Source organism: Mytilus edulis, chromosome 7 (genome assembly GCF_963676685.1).
Source record: "Mytilus edulis chromosome 7, xbMytEdul2.2, whole genome shotgun sequence".
NCBI lineage: Eukaryota > Metazoa > Mollusca > Bivalvia > Mytilida > Mytilidae > Mytilus > Mytilus edulis.
Window position 1 is genome coordinate 75,085,094 of NC_092350.1, and position 12,172 is coordinate 75,097,265.

A 12,172-nucleotide genomic window follows, 5' to 3' on the forward strand; every position below is an offset into this window, starting at 1 on the left:
TGCCAACCTTTTGAATAGATTTCTTCATAACCACAGTTTTCTTTTCTAGACCATCGTAAATAAGTAAAACGATATGCTTGAAACACGTGTGTCACTGAAACGACTTTAAAGTACCCACTCCAATCAATGATCTTGAAAGTTAAATGATAAAGTTTTAAATCAGAAACCTATTTTGCTTTTGAACATATTTCGTCATGACAACAATTGTCTTTTCTGGACATGAGAGGAAGCGTAAAAATTTTGCTTCAAACACGTGCGTCGCAAAGTGGTTACAAAAATCCCTTTTGTGACATGTGACAGAAGCCATATCATACAATCAACACCTTTATTAATTAGTCCTTTGATGTCGATATTATGAATGCAATCAGCTGATTATTGATTTTCTGTCAAAATCTTAACGAGTTCAAGATGAATTCCGAGTATCGTCTGATCGGTAAAGTCAGAGAAACCCGAAAAAAGTAAATAAACAAGATGGCTGAAAATAAATCGTTATATATATTTCTTTCGCCAAATTCTTTCGCCAATGATGAATTTTAATCGCCACAATTATAAACAACCCTGTTTCTATAATTATTTCAAAGAAATATTCTGATTCAAATTTTAATTTAAATGAATTTCGATAATTGAATATGATTTTATTGTTATTTATTTTTTGATTCAATATTTAAAGCTAAATCCAGGCAATGAATCGATATAAAGTTTAAATTGTGTAAAAAAAAAGAGTTATTGTATACATTCCAGCAGAGACGTATGATACGATTGATCTGGTTTCAACAATGTTGTATACCCTATAATATCTATCGACAGAGTTATCGGTCCTGAATAGGACTGATATAGTTGGGTATGATTGAATAGGTGTTTTATTCTGAATGAACCACAAGTCAACATTGTTTTTGATAATCATTCACGTGCAAAAAAAGGTCAACAGTATTGATCGAGGAAGTATGAGACACAAAGGCAGCTTCTGTCAAAACTAAGGTGAGTTATAATTTATATTTAATATTCAAGAGTTACGTTTTTTTTTAATTTATTTTATTATTTTTCTACAAATTTGAGAAAAGGTTTTCTCGTTATTCAGCAGGCTTCTTTTTATCATGTTTATCATATTTTTTCTTTCGTTAACTTACATATTTGCCTACTCTTATAAGAAGATATCATTTGAAATTTCAAGGACGTTTCATATATATTGATCAACAATCTGATTTTCTAAATAAGTTATATCACAATGTTGTACATTTTGACTAATACGGTTCTTACAGAAATGGTCACATGACAAATTATATATTCAAAGTTCGCTTGAAAACGTATAGAGCAGCATTCTGTAATGCATTACGACCATATTTATATATTTGATGATTTTTGTACAAATTATATGCATAATAGAAAAGGAATATTGCAAGATTATTTTTAGAATATATAAACAAGTATATACTTTGTGACGACATCTTATTATCATCATATTAATAACGGATATTAGAAATTATATATTTTTGATCGATAATTCAAGTAGATATCTTTTACTGAATAAATCGTATAATAGGTAAAAATCCAGATTATCCTTAATGATGAGACTCAAAATAAAGATTTCTGCATAACCTACAATATACTGAATAGGGAAAAAACATTATTGAGTGTTATGTCGTAAATCTTTTTAACTGTCGGTCGATCTTTTATTGTTAAATTAAAAAGGTGTAATAGTTTCTGTACGGAATACGTTTGACGAAATTTAAAACGCGGACATAAAAGGTTTAAGTCAATGAGGAGATTCCTAAATAATATAATGTCTTACGGTACGTTTCACATTGTCTATATATTACATTACACGTTATTGTTTAAATTTGTAAAACAAAACATTTTAAAGTGCCATAGGATAGCTTTTTGTCTTTCATATCAATGTAAATTTGGGAAAACTAGATTTGAGCATAGTTAATGTTTTTACTGTTTATTCCAAAACACATTATATAAACATTAATTGTTATATTCATACAAGCGACGATTTTAATTTGCAAGAATACCTGTATAATTAAAATGTTTTCATCTTTGATTTCCTGATACATATTGTACTCGTTTCTCCTAGCTATTTTTTTCACACCCCTGGTGTAAATTCTATATATATTTTTTTTAAATATGTGTTGGTTTTTTTTTTCGTTTTTTCTTATTATTATCCAATACAAATTAAAAGAAACCAAATTTAATTTGTAATAGTGCAAGGTTAAATGCGCGGTAATCTAGGTAAAAATTTCACCTGTTTTAATTATCAAAATAGTAGCATTAAACAGTAGTGGGACATCTTTGTCATTTTGAATGGAAATATTTCAGGACATTTTAATCTCATGGGCCAAAATAGGCAAATAAATGGGAGGAAAAAAAATGTAGGAACAAATGTTTCAGAAAAAGCATGCAAAATAACAACATAAAATCAATACAGAGCAATATTTCGTTCGTCTATGATTAATTAAATTACACTGCTTTTATAAAAACACAAAGGACAAATTAAGTGGTTAACAGTTTACAAATAAAGCGCATTTCTTCTTTGCCGGTCTGTGATTATAGATGATCATAAGTATTTAAATAATATCTCGAGGCAGAAAACTCCACTCCCCATACCAACATAAACTTATTTTACATGGGTAATTAAGAAATTCCGCCTTTCGTCCAGGTTATTTTTAGTTAAATACCTAGGTGTCAGACCACCAACTGTACTTGTATATGAGTATGCATTTAACATTGACGATTAATGCGCTCCAAATGCGCTCCATAGTACACTTATTTATGATTTCCAGAAAACCAGGGGTTATTTTTGGAGTACTTCTTTTTGAAGTTCATTTTTTTTCCTTAGAAGGCTTAAAGGTATGTTGTAAACTTGCATGCATAACGCTGATTCATGTACAATTCAATGGTTTCAATGAAGCTAAACTTAAGATCACTTTTTTAGAAAGCTGTGAAAAGTGCAAAATCTCTCCAATTTCGAACGTATGTAAAAATAGCCCTACTCTGACACAAAATATTGCTTTTGATGTCGTTGTTTACTTCAACTAACTAACAAACTTGCAAAAATGAAACTTTTGGTGAAAGAGAAATATATTTACATCATTTTAAGCCCAAATTTTCTTGTCTATGAGTTTGCATTAACAATTGAGGATTCATGCGCTCCATAGTATACTAATTACAGATTTTCAGAAAACGAGGGGTTATTTTTGGAGCAACTCTTTTGAAGGTCAGTTTTTTTCTTCTTAAAAGGATATACCTGGTTTCTATGAAGTTAAACTTGAGGTAATATACTTAGAAACTGTGAAAATTGCAAAATTTAGTTGAACAGATAGGGATATTTAATTCGTGGTCTGACCAATTACACTACCTATATGATATGATGATTATGTCAACATATTAGTAAAGTAACATTCAATTGTTCCTTTCAGAATACGTAACTTATCAGCTTTATCTTGTTAGTAGATATGGTTGAACATATTGTTTCATTAAATTTTGGATGTCATAAAAATTATGATAAAGACCATAATATTATGCCGTAATTAAACAACGAAAGTAGAATTACTACATGTACATGTATCTCATTAATAAGTCTAATTAGCAAACGGATGCGTTTAGTGGCATTTTTTTCCATTTTATTTCCTAACAAACAATACCGGTATGACAAGCAGATTTTATATTAAGCATATATGTTGAAATACATTTCTGCTATCGATCTCTATATATAAAGATAATTTTGTAAAAAGTGTAAGCTTGCATTGATAGTTTAATGTGCGGACTAGGTTTGTAAATTTCTGTATTACCTAGTACATACTGAACAGAAGTTCATTCCATTATTCAAAATAAGCTATTTTAATTTTCACCCGTATTGCTATTTTTAGGTCCTTCGGTACTCCTCTTATATGAGTTGTGGGACATATTGACTGTATACCTTTTGTTCCTCTATTAATAGGCTTTTGAATGAAGTATCATATATATTTGTAATAAGTGGCTGAAGGGTCGCAGCAGTACATTTTATTATTCAAAATTTGCTATAATTTTCAATATTTTCACGCGTATTTTGGCATTTTGGTCCTCCGTTACCCTTCTCATTGTTATTGCAACACAATGGACATGTTATATTTATGAATAAGGGATGATTAACAGCAAAGGTAACGTGAAAACAAGATAACGTTAAGTATTTTAATATTTATATATGTTTTGGTATTCTGGTCGTCCATACATTGAAGCAAGGATTTTTGTTTAAAAATTAGTAAGGAAAATCCACTAGTTTATTCTCCGAAACTAAATTGATGAATGAATTTAGGTTTAATATTTTAAGGAGTGCATTGATTTTTTTCTGATATTAATTTGAATATTTGTTAGATAACATCAAAATGACTAATACAGTTTCATTTTATCGAGATGTCAATATATTTAACCTAGATGATGATTTAATATTCCGAGATCTCATTTTAATAAATCGAGATAACGATATATTACATCATGTACATGGAGAAAACGATATAAAAATCCGAGAACTTCATATAATAAATCAAGATAACGATATAATAATCCGAGATCGCAATATAATAAAACGAGATAACGATATATAATTCGCCATCTCGTTATAACACTATCGTTTTATCGAGATAATGATATAATAAATCGAGATAACGATATAATAGTTCGAGATCTCGATATGATAAATCGAGATAACGGTATAATAATTCGAGATCTCGATATAACAATTTCGTGTTATCGACCTAATTTTTTGTGTGTCCCCTTATACGAAAGTCGAGAAGGCTCACCTTCAATTCAGAATTCATCATTCATAATTCAGCATTCAGAATTCGGAATTCAGAATTCGGAAATATTAATTTTCTAATGTTATAAACTTAGTTATAATGGTAATAATTAGTATTTGTTTTCATTGTAATATGAAAATTTATTACTTTTCCTTATATCTTTGTACAAAAAGTATTCTCATTATCCGTATTTTGACATGTAGATACGGACCTTCATATAGTTTGTATCTATAATTTGGAAGGGATTTTTTAAGGGGTAAAAATCAAGACGAGAAACAGGTGACGCGGATCCTAGCAGTTTGCTAGTTTTGGGCTTGCTATCCCTCAACACTATATTACATGCCTCTGATTCTAACTACAATCCCCTTTTTTCGTTGCCCTTGTATTAAAGCATGTTTCTGAATATTTACTAGTTCCGTGAAACGTTTTTCTATGAAAAATGTTTGATTTTGAAAAAAAGTTCAGATATATATTTAAGCCTTCATTTTTTTGGCATTCCAGTTTCCACTGACGCGATAAGAACGTGTAAATCATGGATATTCTGCAGAGAAAGGCGATATCAATTTCCTGCGATTTTTAGTGTGGTGCTAGCAGTCAACATTTCAACAACTTGCACAATACTGAGTACATACAAAAACGCAATACAACAAGTTGAAAGTTTTATAACAGTTACTTCATTATCTACTATAATAAAAGCAACAAAAAAATTTAATAACCTTGGTATTGCACATGTTTTTTATTTCATTTGGATCGATCAAATTAGTTTAACGAGTGAGTGAATGAATTCTGATTAACGTACAGAAGCAAATAAAATATTTGCATATTCATGATGTGAATATGTGCATGAATGATGAATAAACTCTGCTTTGTCCTTGTTCGACAAGTTTAGCCGGACACCAATTTCAAAGTCTTTTGTTTGATCTAGCTGGCAAAGATTCGAACTTACGACAATTTGTACTCAGACAAGCACGCTAACCATGAGACCATCTAGGGTGAATAGTATAATCATGGATGTTTAAACATTACTACCACGGAATAATATATTCTTCCCTGAACAAATATTTTTTATAAATATCTTTTAAATCCTGTTAATTACATAGATACTGATATATTTCATGGGAGATAAATGGTTTCAATCTTTAGACAAAGTAATGTTCCATTTGTTGTTGCGTTTTAATTGACACTCACTATACAAGGGAAATCAATGACCAATCATCATAGACTATCAATTACAAACCTATTAAACTCATAATGTAAATTAAACCTATTTCTCGTATCAAACATAAATTAAAAGAACTAGCCAAGGAATTTGTTTTGTCCCGGCCGATAAAGTTGCTAATAATATTATTATTGTTTGACGTAAATTTTACATTGAGGTTCTGAAAAAAGAAATCACCAATTCACCAACATTCCAACTGACTCCACTTAATTGTTCAAATAAGGCCTTCGAAAATAGTGGAATTAATTATTTTTAGAGTGTCAAGAACTCGTTGGAAGTACTTGATAAATTGCATGCTTATATTGGTGATTTTGAATCTGTTCAAAGTTAGATTTGTCTACCCTGTATACCACATTGCCTCACATTCTCATAAAGAAAAAATTTACACACTTAATTAAATGGGCATTTAAAAAAGTCAGAATGTGAAAATATATGTTTAAACTCTTTTATGTCATTTTTTAGTAGCAATAAACAAAAAAAACTATGTTAATTGGACATGCTTTGATACTATACATGCCCTTGAATTTTTACTAGATAACATTTTTGTTCGCTTTGGGGATTTCGTATATCGTCAGATTATCGGAATTCCAATGGGGACTAACTGTGCACCACTTATTGCGGACCTGTTTTTGTATTGCTATGAGTTACAATTTATGACAAAAATAAGCAAAGACCCATCGAAACAACATCTTATAAACAAATTTAATAATACTTTTAGATATTTGGATGATATTTTGGCTCTCAATAATGACGACTTCGGTATGTATATTAAATAAATGTATCCTGTTAAACTTACTTTAAATAAAGCTAATACTAACAATGACCACTGCCCTTTCCTCGATCTCGATATGTATATCACTAACGGAAAGCTGAATACTAAAATTTATGATAAAAGAGATGATTTTTCATTTCCTATCGTTAATTATCCATTTTTAGATGGTGATGTTCCCTTGTCACCATCTTACGGTGTTTATATATCTCAACTTGTACGATTCGCTCGTGTATGTAACAATGTTTTATATTTTAACGAGAGAAATTTGTGTATTACTGAAAAATTATTACACCAGGGTTTTCGATATCACAAACTAGTCAACACATTTACTAAATTTTATCATCGGTATAAGGACAGCATTCGTAAATATAGCTCAACATGCAGACTTCTTATACGTTCAGGTATTTCACATCCAATTTTTTATGGAAATATTCTTTATAAAGCACAAAGGTGTCAGTATTCACCTCAGAAACTAACAAAACCTTTGAATAGACTTATTAAGAAGGGATATAGTTACGATACTGTTGTCAGGTCATTAAAGATTGCATATTTTGGCGTTAATATTGATTCACTTATAGGGTCTTTGCATCGGAACTTAACACATTTATTATAAAAACAGTTGTTGGCATGACACGGGTTATGTTCTTCTCATATATGTTATGATGGTAAGATACTAAACCCCTAACGGGAAGGATTGTGCCTGATGTACATATGATGAAATCATAATCTTTCAGTTAGTTTAATTAAAGTCTGGAGCTGGCATGTCAGTTAACTGCTAGTAGTCTGTTGTTATTTATGTATTATTGTCATTTTGTTTATTTTCTTTGGTTACAACTTCTGACATCAGACTCGGACTTCTCTTGAACTGAATTTTAATGTATGTATTGTTATTCGTTTACTTTTCTACATTGGCTAGAGGTATAGGGGAGGGTTGAGATCTCACAAACATGTTTAACCCCGCCGCATTTTTGCGCCTGTCCCAAGTCAGGAGCCTCTGGCCTTTGTTAGTCTTGTATTATTTTAATTTTAGTTTCTTGTGTACAATTTGGAAATTAGTATGGCGTTCATTATCACTGAACTAGTATATATTTGTTTAGGGGCCATCTGAAGGATGCCTCCGGGTGGGGGAATTTCTCGCTACATTGAAGACCTGTTGGTGACCTTCTGCTGTTGTTTTTTTCTATGGTCGGGTTGTTGTCTCTTTGACACATTCTCCATTTCCATTCTCAATTTTATTATCTTAAGCCAGCAAATTCTGAAGGTTCTAATACTAAAATCTGACAAGTAAACAACCTGTGTATTTTTTATCTTTATCTTGATCTTGTATAATTGAATCGGTCGCAGTTGAAAATTAGCTCTTATAATAATTATTATAACTTTATTTAAGGAATAAAAAAGAAGATGTGGTATGCTTGCCAATGAGACAACTCTGCACAAGAGACCAAAATGACACAGATTTAACAACTATAGGTCACTGTATGACTCAATTAGCATTCACTTATCTACCTCGAGACGCCCCCCCCAAAAAAAAAAATAAATAAAAAAATAAAAAAATAAATAAAAATAAAAAAGAACAAATTTTATAGAAATTACAAGTTAATGATTGTCTGTAGAAAAGGAAAAAACATAAATTTATACAATCAATTTATTGCTCAGACTTGTATGTAAAAGTGTCTATATTTTGGAACTCATAATTGATAATAAATAGTTAATATCTTTTTAAATATAACCAATATATTTGTTCTAGTACTTTAAGTTTTAATACTGCAGTTAATAACGTGTGTGTAGGAGGCACACGCGGGAAATGTTTCCTTGTAACAGTTGATTGGCATACAGTAAAACATGCGATGATAGTTTTCATTTTCCACATCACGTATCTTGAATTTTGGACTTGACTGTATTTAACTTAATAAAAAAAAAGTTGGCCAAGTTTTGAAATAAATTATTTATTTTTATAGTATAAAATTCCCCCTTAAAAAATAGACGCATTATGATATTTAAACGTATATAACCGTCCGTCTTAAATAGGCTGAATATGGCGTGTAGTTGACTTTAAACTAACTTAGTTGTTTATATATACGCTTTGGTCACACCTAAACGGATAGCACGAACGGATGAAGAAAAGGTTTGTCCGCTGACAATATTTTCTCCGGTCGTTAGCCTCAGATCTCCCTCCGTCGGTACATTAACTGATATATATCACATGGATACCGGATATGAAGGCTATAGGATATGAAATGTACGGTAACATATATAACGGATGTAGAACGAACATGCAACCTGACGAATATCGTAACAAATTGAGATGATATACGTTACTCATCCGTGCGAGTTATCCGGTATGGTGTGATCAGGGCACGGTCAAACGATCTGTATACGTTTTGGTGAAGTTATGACTGTTCGTTCCAGAACTATGGGATTTTTTTTATTAGTTAAAAAAAGGAAGGTATGTTTTTACATATCTTTAAAATGCCATATTTGATTGGCTTTAAACTCTTTGTTGTTATAGTCTTAAGGTCTATTTAATTGTTGGTGACATTTTTATTTAGGTATTTAGGTTCGTGAGTTGGACTTCTTTTGAAAAAAAATATTTAACGGGGGAATATATTTCTTACGTGTCGCGCTGTATTTTGAAAATGCCTTTTGAAATTGGCTTAACACTTTACACAGTTGTTATGGTGATATAAGGTCTGCACAGTTTTGGGTGAAATTTTATTATTTTCATGTCGCAGTGCGTCTTGAGAATGCATTGTTTTATTTACTTCCGACTTTGCACAATTGTCTGTTGTCATATTATTAAATACAGCCGGGTCATACACGTATGGTAGGACATTTGCCAGCTGGACCATATGAGTATCAATACCAAATAGGTATTTTATACATGTATCAGAAATTCTTAAAATATCTTCAAAAATGTAAAATTTATATTCTACAAAAACGATGATAGATTTCAATAGTTGAAATGGAAATAGCTGAAAAAATTGAAGAAATTGGATTTGAAAGGATCAAATATTAGTATATGTCCGTTTAAAAAATACTATGACGGTATTGTTGTATAACCATTGCCCGTCCGTCCGTCGTCCACACTTCGTACAATATAACTCAAAAACGATTTTTGATATTTTAAAACATCCGTGCAACCTTGCATTATATTTAGCCGGATAGGGTCCGGCAAGGTGACGTCACGCTAGTCCTACAACCATTATTCCGACATCCAATTATTCCGACAACCCATTGCTCCGACATCTCATTATTCCGACAGCTCATCATTCCGACAATGCATTTGTCATTACCTTGTGGATTAAGTTTCTCTAAAATGACCAACTTCACTCTCGATATAATTTGTGGTTGTCCAACGTTCTTATTGCCATTATTCTTCTCATGATGGATATTTGCTGGATATTTGTCTCAGTTTCTTGGAGAAACACATGCTTATTAATTGACCCCTTTCAGGATTATTGCCCTTCAAATTCATTTTTTTGCAATTTTTTGTACATTTTTGTAATCTTTTACAAAAATCTTATCCTCAGTAACTTCGGAGCCAAATTAAACCAAACTTAGCCTGAACCATCCTTATGGAAATATTGTTTAGCAAAATGTTTCTGAAAACTTCGCCCATCAACCAAGATGGACGCCATTGCTAAAAATAGAAAGGGGGTAAAAAGAAGTTTAGCTTATATCTCTGAAACTTAATCATGAAGATCTATCTACTGTTGAAAGTTTTACTCGCCTCGGACAACCTGCTGTTTGATTACTTCCCTGAATTGGTAATTTTTAGGACATTTGGCAGTTTTTGTTTATTTTCTTGAATATTATTGTAGATAGAGTTAACTGTACACAGCGAAAATGTTTAACAAAGTAAATAAAAGCAACAGTAGTATACCGCTGTTCAAAACTCGTAAATCGATGGACAAAAAACAAAATCGGGGAAACAAACTAAAACAGAGGGAAACGCTTTAAATAAAAGAGGAGAACACGACACAACATAAAAATGTAACACACACAGAAACGAACTAAACATTAGACAAAATCCGATGAGAATAACAAATATCACATCAAAACCAAATACACGAATTTGGGATAGACAAGTACCGTGACACGTCTTATTGTATGTGAATTCACACTCAAACACAAGAGAAAACAAACGACACAACGGAAACACAACGTTAAAATGTAACACACACAGACACGAACTATGATATAACAATGGCCATATTCCTGACTTGGTACAAGGCATTTTTCAAGAAAAAAATGGTGGGTTGAACCTGGTTTTGTGGCATGCCAATAATCGCACTTTAATGGTAAAGTTAAATATAACATTAAAATATTACAATACAAATAAGTAGGTGAACATATTAGACAAAGAAACACACGAATAATTGCTAACAAAAGGCATCTGGTTTAAAAGTTAATACGCCAGAAACGCGCCGTCCACACAAGACTTACCAGTGACGCCAATATATAAAAGTTCGAAAGGCAAAACAAGTACAAAGTTGTACAGCACTGAGGATGAAAAGTTCAAAAAGGTTATGCCAAATATGGCTAGGATTTTCTTCTTGGGATAAGAACATCCTTATTATTTAGAACAATTTATGCTATTGCAAACAGTAAATTTTATCAAATGAATATAAAAGATATACATGATAAAACTAAAGTTTTAACTAATTACAGAAAACCAAACCGGATACATACATAAACCAACACAAAAAATAGACACATCCGACTTAGTCAAGGCCTCAACGCAAAAAGTGAAAAAAAGTGACGTCAAATACGAAGTGGTGAAAAGGCACATAAATTACGTAACATTTGAAATTCTGAAACAGCACAAAAATGACGTCACATAAGAATGACTAAAACTATTCAAAATAAGATATAATAAGGATTGATTTAAGATTATATTTGAACTAAATACTGATATTACATTGCATAACAATGCACATTGCAACAATTGTTGATAGCAAACTAAGGTAGCAATTAACTATATTATATAGCTATGTCCGGTTTGTTTTGAAACTAACTTCAAACGTAAAACATCGTACAGATTACATTGAACAAAATCAAATTTAATAAATGAAGGCGGTGATTAATTTTCTTTACCATAACACATGAATATAATAAAAAAGACGTCAACACATTTGACAAAATCCGAAGAGAATTGCAAATATATCATCAAACTAAATACATGAATTTGGGATAGATAAGTACTGTAACACGTCTTATAGTAAAGCGAATTCACACTCAGTAAAACAGTCACAATCGGGAATAAGTCACGTTCGGTAATTAAAAGATTAGACGACATAATGACTAACCACAATCTACCAATGTCCATGTGGTAAAAATGTCCTTAGCTAGTTTGGTAAAGTCGTAATGGTGTCCATAAAATATACGGAGTGTCAATTTTAATCT